Source organism: Echinops telfairi, unplaced genomic scaffold (assembly GCF_000313985.2).
Source record: "Echinops telfairi isolate 266 unplaced genomic scaffold, ASM31398v2 ScPeMD7_9;HRSCAF=40, whole genome shotgun sequence".
In the NCBI taxonomy this organism is placed as follows: Eukaryota; Metazoa; Chordata; class Mammalia; order Afrosoricida; family Tenrecidae; genus Echinops; species Echinops telfairi.
The window spans coordinates 3,170,159-3,181,737 of record NW_022103906.1 but is presented as its reverse complement, the minus strand read 5'-3'; positions in this window follow the sequence as shown (position 1 = coordinate 3,181,737).

The following is an 11,579-nucleotide window of genomic DNA, read 5'->3' as shown; positions in this document are numbered from 1 at the left end:
CTTTAAAAGGGTCAGAGCCTTGAGACTACATTGACTTTGACAGCTGTTAAGGTTATTTGGGCTCAATTTTTCTTCTATGCAAACTGTGCTCCAGGATTCCTGGTCAGTGATTTAAACCTACCAACCGTTCTGCAGAAGAAAGTGGCAGTCTGCTTCCATAAAGATTTTCAGCCCTGGAAACACTGTGGCAGCATTTCCATTTGGGTCAGAACCAATGCAAAGCTATGGGCTGGGATCTCACTCTGATCTATAGATGATTTTGTAGGCCTGCTGGGTGTAGTGGCTACACATTAGGCTGCTAGCTAGAAGGTCAGCAATTGGGAACTTAACCAGGCGTTCTGCTGGAGAGAGACGGGCTTTCGACTCCCGTAAAGACTTCGTCTCAGAAACTCACAGGGGCAGTTCTATCTGCCCTGTAGGGCCTCGTTGAGTCAGCACTGACTCAATGGCAGTGAGTTTGCTTAGGAGTTTTGTGTTCTGTTTTGTTTTATAGATTCTTTTTTTTTGTTCTTAAAGGTTCTTTCCAAGCTAATAACTCAAAAACTCAGAATCAATTCTGCCTCATAGTGACCCTATAGGACAGAGTAAAACTGTCCCTATGCAATTCTGAGACTATATACCCTTACAGATGTGGGAAGAGTCCTCTTTCTCCCATGGAGAAGCTGGTGGTTTCCAACTGCTGACCTTGAGGCTCAGTGTGTAAGTCGTTACAGTTGCTTAGAATGTGAGAAAAGTCCTGACATGTCTTTTCACAAAAATGAAACAAATTAAATAACAAAATTAAACTAGGAGAAGGGCCTACACATTTAATTTTATGCTGCAGTGAAATTGTATAAGAATTCCAGGAAATTCACTGAGGAAGGAAACTTTCTGTGGTTGGAATGGGAAAATGGATGGTTTTTATCTAAATAAGAGGAAGAGTGGTTTAATCATATTATCCGAAGACTCTGACATTATCATACTAAAACTTTAACCAAAAGGAGTGACTTTTTATTTATTTAAGTTAACAGCCTATTTTTGATTACTCTAAATTATCCTGCTTTCCTTGAAATGGGTAAAGCTAATCTAAGTTCCTGATATCTGTGATATCATTGTGCTAGAATTCAGGGTCAGAATAAGATTCTGATATCATATTTATATATACTAATACACACACACACACATACTAGCCACATATCACATAACTTGGTCAAAATAATTAGGTCCAGGTTCTTCTTAATCAGAATTCACTTTATAATTTGTGCAAGATAGTCACAATCCAGAAATCTATTTCTGAGAAACTCAGACTTAATTGTTTGCACAAAATTGAAACGAATCCCTTCTAAAAGCAAAAAATAAATACAATTCTCATGTACATGTAAATTTATATTTCTCGTGGTGATTTCTGATATCAACAATACACAGAACTTTAGGACCATCTAGTTTTTAATCATATCTAAAGAAAGCTTGGGTTTTTTAAAAATAATTGTCTCTAAGTACAATATCCTAGAGAAAGGTTTATGAATGTGTTGTCCAGAAATACCATGAAATCAGATTGGTTGCAGAAACTCAGATTTATTGATACTTAACCTTGCAGTTTTCCATGAACTCTCAGGGTATATCATGCAACTTATAATATCATCAAGCTCAAACTGACTGCTGTCAAGTAAATGTACGCTCTTAGTGACTCTCAGGGCAGGGTAGAGCCACTCTTGTGGCTTTCAAAGACTACACAGGTATAGAAAGCCTCATCTTTCTCCTAAGTAGCAGCTGGTAGTTTCAAACTGATGACCTGGTGGTTAGCACCCCAATGGGTAACCCACTATGTTAGCAGGGCTTCTGTGTAAAGCCATATGTGTTCGTTAGTCCAGGTATATTAAAGAAACAAATTCATGGACACTTGCATGTGTGTAAGAGGGAGTTTTATATAACGGGTAATTGTACATTAAGAACGCATCGCAACCAGTCCAGCCCAAACCCTAAGTCTGATATCAGCCCATATGTCTGATACCAATCTTCTTGAGACTCAGGAAACACATGCAATGAAGCTGAATGCAGGATGACCATAGGCCAGTGGGTACAGAGTCTTTGGATCCAGTGGCCTTGTAAGCATCTCAGTGCTGGCTGGGGTCTCTACTTGGCTTCTCTGGCTCAGGACACTAGAGTAGTTCCATGTGTCTTATCAGCTGCAATGTCTCCCAGGGAGTGAGCCGAGAGTGTGTTTCCTGCCTCCAAGAAGGAATATCAGATTTCCCAGAATTCTCAGGAGAAGGCCATGCCCACACAGAGGCCTCATTGGCTATGATATGATTGACAGGGCAGACTCCACCCCTTCACTTGTAATCCTCTCAAATTGACACCAGATTATGTAACTACCACACCATAAGAGCCTAAAACCCAAAAGATGGTTTGCCAGTTCCACATATACCCAAATGGAGGGTTCCTAGAGACTGGTTCATTTGGTGTACAGTTTACAAAACAAACTGATTATATAAGAAATTTTAAACCAGAAATCATAAATGCAGACTCTCAATACAATTGAACACTCAACTGTCAAAAGATATTGATTTTTATTTTTATAACATACCTCATCTATTATAAGTACTATATTTTAGATATTATAGTTGCTTTCCAATCTAAAGCATAGAACCTTTATTTGTTTCTTACTCACTACGATACATTTGAATCATGGTTATAGTGAAGAATATGCAAAGTACCATGGATTACCAAGAGAACAAAAAATCTATCTCAGAAGATGTACAGGCAGAAAGCTTCTCAGAAGCAAAGATGACGAGATTTCATCTCACCTATTTTGTACATATTATCAGAAAGACCAAACTCTGGAAAAAGACACCATGTCTGGTACGGCAGAAGGGCAGGGAAAGAGAGGAAGACACAGTGGCTGTGACATGGGCTCAAACAACAGAAGGTGCGAACACGACACAAGACCGGGCAATGCTTCCTTCTGTAGTACATGGGTTGTGATAAGTCAGAACTGACTCCATAGTACCTAGCAACAATAATAATATACAAATATAATGAAGAAAATGTCATTAAATATAAGAAATCATTGCACAAACCTTTAAGTGTTATCTGAGAATTTCACTACCATTCTCAGCCTTTGCTATGTTTCCAATTTAAGACAGACGAGTATTCTTTGACAAAGCCCTGGTGTGTAGAGGGTTATGTGTTGGGCTGTTAACCACAAGGTCAAGGTTTGTTGCTCCCATAAAGATTTATAGGCTATGAAATCTATTAGAATAGTTCTACTCTGTCCTGTGGTGTCCCTTTGAATTGGAAGCAACTCCATGACAGTGAGTTTTGAGTTTAGTAATCTTTGATAGCTGTCTAATATAGAAAACCCAACTGAACCTCTCAAATAGAGGCCACTTCCGAACAAAGATGGATTATACATGATGTAGGCAATCAAATTAACTAGGTCATAAAAAATAGTGTACATGTCAAAATTCAGGAGTGGCTTCACTGAATAAAGTAACAGAATAATTGATAAATTAAAACAGGTAAAATATGATTTTTATAGTAAAGATTCTGAAAAAAGCACAGAATTCAAAATATAATTTAATTTTAAAAAGTCTCTCCAAAATGAGGGCTGAATATTTTTGGGGGGTGCTGAATATTTTTAACATAAGAAAATTTTACCAAAACCTCACAGAAAATATCCTTAATGGCAAATGGTAGCACAATTCGCTCACATGAAAGCCACTCATACTTCAGATGCATACCACACACACACACACACACACACAAAACACCCTTGCTTAGCACAGTGGCTTCTGATAGACTTTCAGAGATTCATGCACAACACTTGGAATATTCTACTCTCTTGTGTACAATTTGTATTATAGTTTTATCAATTTATAAATTAAATGCATTCTATATGATTTTTGTAATTCAAAAGAAATACATGTATTTTTAAAATTAAGAAAAAATGATGCAAGACTCTTAAAAAGATAAAGGCATTTAAGCAAAAAGCTGTGAAGCCCAAGGCAAATTACATTTTACACATAGAGGACTTCATCTCAAACTCCTTTCTGCCAGATACCCATTAACAGAATCATCAAAAGAAACAATCTTTATGGGGAGTTCACTGATCATAAATAGTCCAACAATTCTTCTAATAATTGAAAAGCTGTATCTAGCCTTTAAGTTAGACCATTGCATAGCTGCAATGTATATTCTGTACCTCCCCACTCCGTGCCTAATAATGCTGGATTTAAGTCTTTGGTGTGATTCTTTCAGCCTACTCTGAGACACTTCTGAGTATCAGGAAGAGTTCCTGGGAACAGGTAACTACGGTTATGGCAGGGATGTTTTTCAGAGCCTCATTCCAGTGGGGACACTTCTTACTGGCCTCAATACAAGGTGCACTTGTATTTCAAGGGGAAACAAAAACGAAAAAGCATGTATTTTTATTTAATGGACACATGAATCATTTAATCAATCTTCTTTCCTCCCTTTATTTGGACTATTAAAACTTAGATCTAAATGTTAAGGCTTTATTTCATTGTGTGTCAGTAAGTTACATCAAATTCATTTATCTTTTAAATGGTGTTTTCCTCTAATGTGTAGCATTAGATCTATGAGATGCCTTTTACCATGTTTTTGAATAAGGGTTAAGAAAAATAAGAAAAAAAATATTCATATATATAACATATATAAACAAAATATAACATTAAAATTTCTATGATATGAAAATCTACTTCTCCAAATAACTCTATAAACCAAAGGTATATTTGTCAGTTGGAAACATTCATTACACTGCTCTGTGTATGTATTATCTCATTTATTTCCATGAACAGTTTAACATAATAAACATGCTGTTATATGCTATATAAATGTAAATAGCATATATAATGAACAACTCTGAGACATCACCTCATTTTTAGAACTGAGATCCAGAGGGTTCATGTCTTTTGGATTTTATAAATCTAGGCATTCCAGATAAGACATATCTAGTTGCTACAATGAATGTTTCTTCTACTCTAGTTTTTCAACTCTGAAAATAATTAGCTCTTAAAAGCCTCTTAAGGATGATTTTGGCATGCCGGGTTACTTTGCGACTCTAGGAAGAAGGTATTAAATTCTAGTATTTAAATATTTTTACATACACCCCTTAGAGTAATAAAAAGCAATGACTAGTATTAATCTATACAAATATGTACCCAGGAACATGCACATGCTCACACATAAAACATGTCAAAAACTAAAGCCTAACTATAGCACAGTGTTCATATACAGTAGGCTTGATATTTTCATTCTCCCAGGCAAAACTAACTTTAAGAAGGTAACCCTAAACAATAGTAATATTGAGATAATTATGAAATTTTGGTGGGGGATATAGTTGCAATGTCAGTGATGTTTTTGCTCAAGTCTAGAAGCATATAAAATTGCTTTTAAACTTTAGTCAATATTCCTAATTGTAGACTATATTAAAAAAAAAGAAAACTGATTCCAAGTTTTCTTGGCAGGACATAAAAACAAACATGAGCTAGACTTCTGAGTTTATTCTGGCATGCTGATATTGAAGATGCATTTTAAAAAGTTGCCAAAGAACTTTAAAATGAATGATGCATGCACACAACTACACAAAACATTCCTCATAGTATTACTGATATTCTGACCAAGTATAACTTACATTATATTTTGTTTGTATTTCAATTTGAAAAATCTAAGAGTATATTTTCACCTCTTCAAAAATAATTACCTCAGTATATTCCCTTAAGGAGGAGTTTGGTATACTGGAATATTTCAGGATTTTAGGAAGAATTTATTAAAGTCTACTATTTCAAGATTTCTGACACATGCCTCTAAGAGTAGTCTATAGCAAATATTTAAGTCTTAAGATTTTGAGCTGCTTCCTTTTTAAAATAGCAAAACATATCAAAATAAAGTAGGGCTTTTATTATGAGAATTAGGAATTAATTTATATGGTTCATTCATAATTTGAAATACACAATATAAGATTTCACATATTTTACTTAGTTCAGACCCTTTACATTAAAATTTCTTAAATTATTATCCCAATTCATTATGACTGAACTGGTGATACCAAAATAATATCCAGTATTTCAAGAGCACAAAAGTTATGATAGCATGGGAAAATTGCAATGTCTCCTGGGGGCCTTAAGATTTATATGAAATTTGTCATTTTCAAAGTTTTATATTTAGCCAGCACTATTTCCATCCTTGCCTAAAAATTTCACACCCTGAGAACTATCAGACTTCCTGGACTGCACAAGGGAGAAAAGTAAAGACACACAAGGGGGCACCCTCTTAATTTTCCTTTTTCCCCTTCATCTATGTTGCTAAGTGGAATTTTGAAACTATCTTAGTCACATTCAACTGAATATCAGAAATTTTTTTAAAGTGGCCTGACCATGTCACTTTCAGAAAGGGAGTGCTCTCTGCCACAATAAAGAAAGACTCCATTTACAATTTGGGGATCTGGTCTCCCAAGTTTACTTCTTTTTAGGGATTGCTCAATAAATACTGTTGTCAACATCCCAGTGGCTGTAGAGGAGATGAAGATAATTGGATGTCAATTCTATGTCCCTTATACAGTTTGGTCACAGCAGAAGCACATAATATCATCTCCCTAAAGTGTGACTTAGAGCAGGTTGTCACATTAAAACAACACGAAGCACAAAGAACATCAAAGTAAAAGTTAAGATCACAACAGATGGTGGAATCTACAGGTTTTGGATCTCTCTAACGAATTCAGAGGCACTGTTGCATCCAAATCTCATATCCTAAAATGCCTCCAGGCGTTGAGTACTAGCCTAGATCCAGCCTCAGGAAGGATTTGATATCTTTCAGGCCAAGCTTCAGCCTAAGTGAAGCATTCTCCTGTTTGTCAGCAGAGAGACTGACTTAGACGTTCTACTGTACTTTCTGAGACATATATATGTGTATATATATATATACATATCATAAAAATATATAAATAAAATTAAATATATATAAATGAGACACACACACACACACATATATATATATATAATTTTGGGTTTTGGGTCCAAATATCCATTAACATGAAACTGTAAAGTCTGAGTAGCATGCTTATTTTTTTACCCATTAGCAGGTGATAGACTAGGGTACTAATGATACAAACACATAAATTACGACAGTATGAAATAATGGCAAGAGATAAAAAGGAAACAGAATCAGTAAAGAAAATAGCAGGACAGATGTAACATTAGCTAATGCTAGTAATTATTCTCTTTTAAAAGTGTGTGACATGGAAAATTCCAAAAACCTACATATTTAAAAAAATAATATAATTATGAGAATAAATATTATAGGGTCATGAAAGTCATAGGTATTCTATAGCCAGGTGTATGTCAATGGGGAGCAATTTAAGATTCCATGTGGTTTGTGTGCTCTCCAACATGGTATTTGAAGCATTGGCATTTTAGTCTATGTGCTGTCGCATAATATAAAACATGCTGGAGATATTTTAATAGTTTTATAAAAGTACAGACTTTAACAGCTGCATGAGATCAAAGATCAAAGAGATGATTATTTATTTTACCAAGAAGAATGCAGTGGAAGACAGAGATGCTCAATGCTAATGTGATGTCTTCTGTCTAGTTTCTTCTACCTTAGCCCCTTCCTGCACTTCGCAGTCCTTGTACCCTGGAGTAAATTCGGCCTTGCAGTAACCACACATAACAAAGGAGAAAGGACTTCCATAGGATTCCCAGGGCTGTGCTCTTAACAGAAGCAGGCTGACACATCTTTCTGCTACAAGCACTTGATGGATTCCAACCAACTGCTTGACAGCTGGGCATTTAACAACTGTACAGCCAGGACTCTAAGTAAATCACTGGCAGTGCTTTGCTTTAAAATCTGAAAACTTTATATTTCAATAAGTTATATTCACATACAAGGTAAACTGTAAATTTTCCCTAGTTTAAAACATGTGAGCCAATCAAAGTGCAAAAGTAATAAAATAGCTGTCATTTTATGATATTTATCTAAAGCATAAGAAATATAAATCATCTTGTTTTCAGAAGATTAGATTTGTATCAGACTACATAACAAGAGGAAAAAGTCATATTTTCAAGAGCTAGATGATTTCATCAGCATGACATACTTTGAAATAAGTTCTCACGATGAATTTTAAAATGTAGCAGAATTTTTTGTTACATAGTTCATAATATATGAAATCTTTCAAAATGTAGTACCTAGAATTTGTTGGAAAATAAGTATAATGCTATTATAAGATAGCTCATTTCACAAAATTAAAAAAACAAACTCATTTTTTTACACATAAGTAACTATTTGATCAAAAACCAAAAACTCATCAGAGATGTAAAACAATTTAATTTCCAAAGCCCTTGTCATAAGATTCTGGAAATGTATGATCCCATGTGGAAAACTACATTTATAGATCATTTAAGGAGATTTTACAAACCATGATAATCTATTGGCATTAAGTGAATTCTGACTCATAGTGATACAATAAGACAGAGTGAAACTGCCCCGTAAGGGGTTCCAAAGCTCTAAATCTTTATGGAAACAGATTCCAAATGTTCTTCTGTAGAAAAGCTGTTAGGTTCAAACTGCCAACCTTCTGTTATCAGTCAAGTGCTTTACCACTGTGCCACCAGGGCTCTTATAGCCACTATGGTAGTAATATGTTTTGCACAGAGCAAACTGTAAAGTTTCTCACTTATGTCACAGCAGAGTCCAAATACAGTAGTGGGAAAATACTTAGACCAATGCTGAGAAAATAGACCACGTGAGCCAAAGGGGCAAAGGCTGTGCTAAGTCAGCTCACTGATGAAACAGGAATGTGAAAAACCATATTATAAACCAGAAATTAAGAGATGCCAGAAAGTATGCAATGATATCAGTAAGTACTGATTATTAGTACAAACTGAATAATCAGTAAGAACTGATTATCTAGCAAGTACCTGGTCATGAGATTGAAAAAGCAAAAGCTTTAGAAGGCATGAGAATTAGAAGGAAGAAGGATGGCAGCTGTAATAGTGAAGATCAACTCTAGAAATAAAGAGAATCACATAATTAGTTTCTAGATCCAGCTCAGCTATAAGAAAGTAGCCCGACTGCCACCAGCTTCCCAGCACAGCTCCAATATCACTGAAATCAGATGGCTTGACCAGAAAAAAAGGAAAAGATGTCAGATAATACAGTCTCTGAAATAGAATTCATATTTCAAAATATATAAATTATGCATTTTTTATGATTAACAGAGAGGTCTTGTGTTTTTCAACTGGGTATTATCACCTGAGTATTATGACACTGTTTGACAATATGAGTAGAACATTTAACTCATAATTATTATATGATGTGTAATCAGGAGCTAGAAAAACTTATTCATGATTGCCAAATAAATATAATTTACTTTCCAGAAGCAATTTTTCCAAACAGGAAAGCTCAGGGAAAGCCCTCCATGTGATATGTTCCCATGCAGGGACCAAGGTACTATATATACTCGAGTATAAGCCGACCCGAATATCAGCTGAGGCACCTAATTTTACCACAAAAACTGTATTAAAAATGTGCTGGAAAACTTGGCTTATAAACGAGGGTATATGGGAACTAGTGGGTCCAGCTGAACTTAGAATGGCACCTGGCCATTTTGAGCTTCTCCTTCCCATGATTCATTCCACCCCCATGTCTTCCTGCGTGTACCAAAGACCTCCTCTGTGTATCTGAGTTTACTTCACCAGCACTACCACCACCACCACCACCCCAGCCACATTCAAACTTGCCAATCAAGGAGAGGCAGTGCCCTCCCCTAAAAAAAACCCCTAGTTATTAACCACAGCCCCAGAGGATATGTTAGCACATAGTTTATTTGTTTTGATCTTGTCTCTCTTGCCCTTGCTAGTATTCTCTTGCTTGTTCTGGTTTTTGGCTACTCTTATCCTGCTAATCTGATACCCCTCCAATGTTTCTTTGCACTCCTTTCTAGTCTGGAAGAAATCCACAGGGCTCGTTTTCCAAATAAAGCCTTTTAAAGGATACTCAATTTCCATTCCAGTATATAATTTCTATCATATAGGTGCCGAAACCTGAGAAGAGGGCACAGGCACTCAATTAAACCCATCAAGTTCCTGGCCATGACCTTTCTGGACCTCATGGAAAGAGCATCTTAAAGGGATCCTCTACATATGCTGCTATGAGCCCTGCAATCATACACCAGGGAAAGTCTGGATAAATGTATTTGAGCTCCCTCTCTTGTGTTTTCTGTTGTCTTTCTACAGCCTTTAAAATCCTCATCTCGAAATCTTAGCACTGAGCCATACAACTCTCTTGGCCCCTAGGGGCTGGGGCTGGGGGGCATTCAGTAAGAATGCTACCCCACTATTGCCTTTTTTGCTACCCCACTATTTCCTTTTTTTCTATCCCACTATTTCCTTTCAGGATTTGAAATTTCACAGGATTTTCAAGGACACTCTCTAAATCTGTTTAATTTCTTGGGAGCTCAAGTCTCACTCAATCCCTTACTATGGGATGATCCCAGTCTAAACCACCTTAATATTTGCCTCAGAGTTATCTAGTTGCAAACCTTAAACTGCTGGGTCTCAAAGAAATTATTGAGCAAGAAATTCTGATATTGTTATGCAACAAAATCTGGCCTCAGTACAAATTGGACAATAACTAAAGATGGGCAAGAGATGGCACTCTCAAATTTAAAATCCTCTGAGATCTTTATGATTTCTGACAGCATGACAGCAGATATTTGGAAATTCCATCTCTGCAGACTGTCTTTCTTCTTCATTCTCATCCCCACCTATGCCAAAACTGCCCCACCACTCAACTCCTGCTCATTCAGGAAAAACTCTAGCTCCCAGACAATGAATTGGCCTTTGACCCTTCCAATCACACTCCTCCACCTCCAATTATGTCTGTAGTTTCTGTCCCACCTTCATCTGTTCCATCCTTCTCTCCTCCTGCTTATAAACCTCTTCCTGCCATGTCCCCAATTCCTCTGGCTCCTCCTACCGTCTTGGAGCCAACACTCCATAATCTAATCTCTCCTACCTCTCTGTCTCTTCCCTCTTCTGACTCATAGTTTTCTGATCAGCCATTTCCCTCATAGTCCCCTTGCACTGAATCTTCGTCATCATCTCTCCTCCCATCTCCAACATCTTCTGTGCTGAGACCTCTCCTATGCCACATTTATTTCTGCCTCTTACCCATTTGTGGTCAGCTGTTCCCAGGCCAAAAGCCACTTCTTAGTATTCAGAAATTTCTCCTTCAAACCCTGCATGGCTCCTCTTGCTCTGTGAGGTGGCCAGGGACTGAAGCATAGGTTAAAGTACATATCCCTTTCTCTCCTTCTGATTTATCTGTTCTCTAGAAATGTCTGGGATGTTATTCCCCTGATCTGGATATCACACTAAGGAGTTTAAATATCGCATTCAGTCATATGATCTTACCTGGCATGATATTCTTATAATTCTCACAACTACTCTGGCACCCAAAGACAGAGAGAGGGTCTGGATAGTGGCTCAGCAGGGAGGTGACGAAGTTCTCACCCAGAACCAGATAAACCAGTGGGCTCCGATGTAGTTCCCTGATAAGACCCTAACTGGAATTATCAG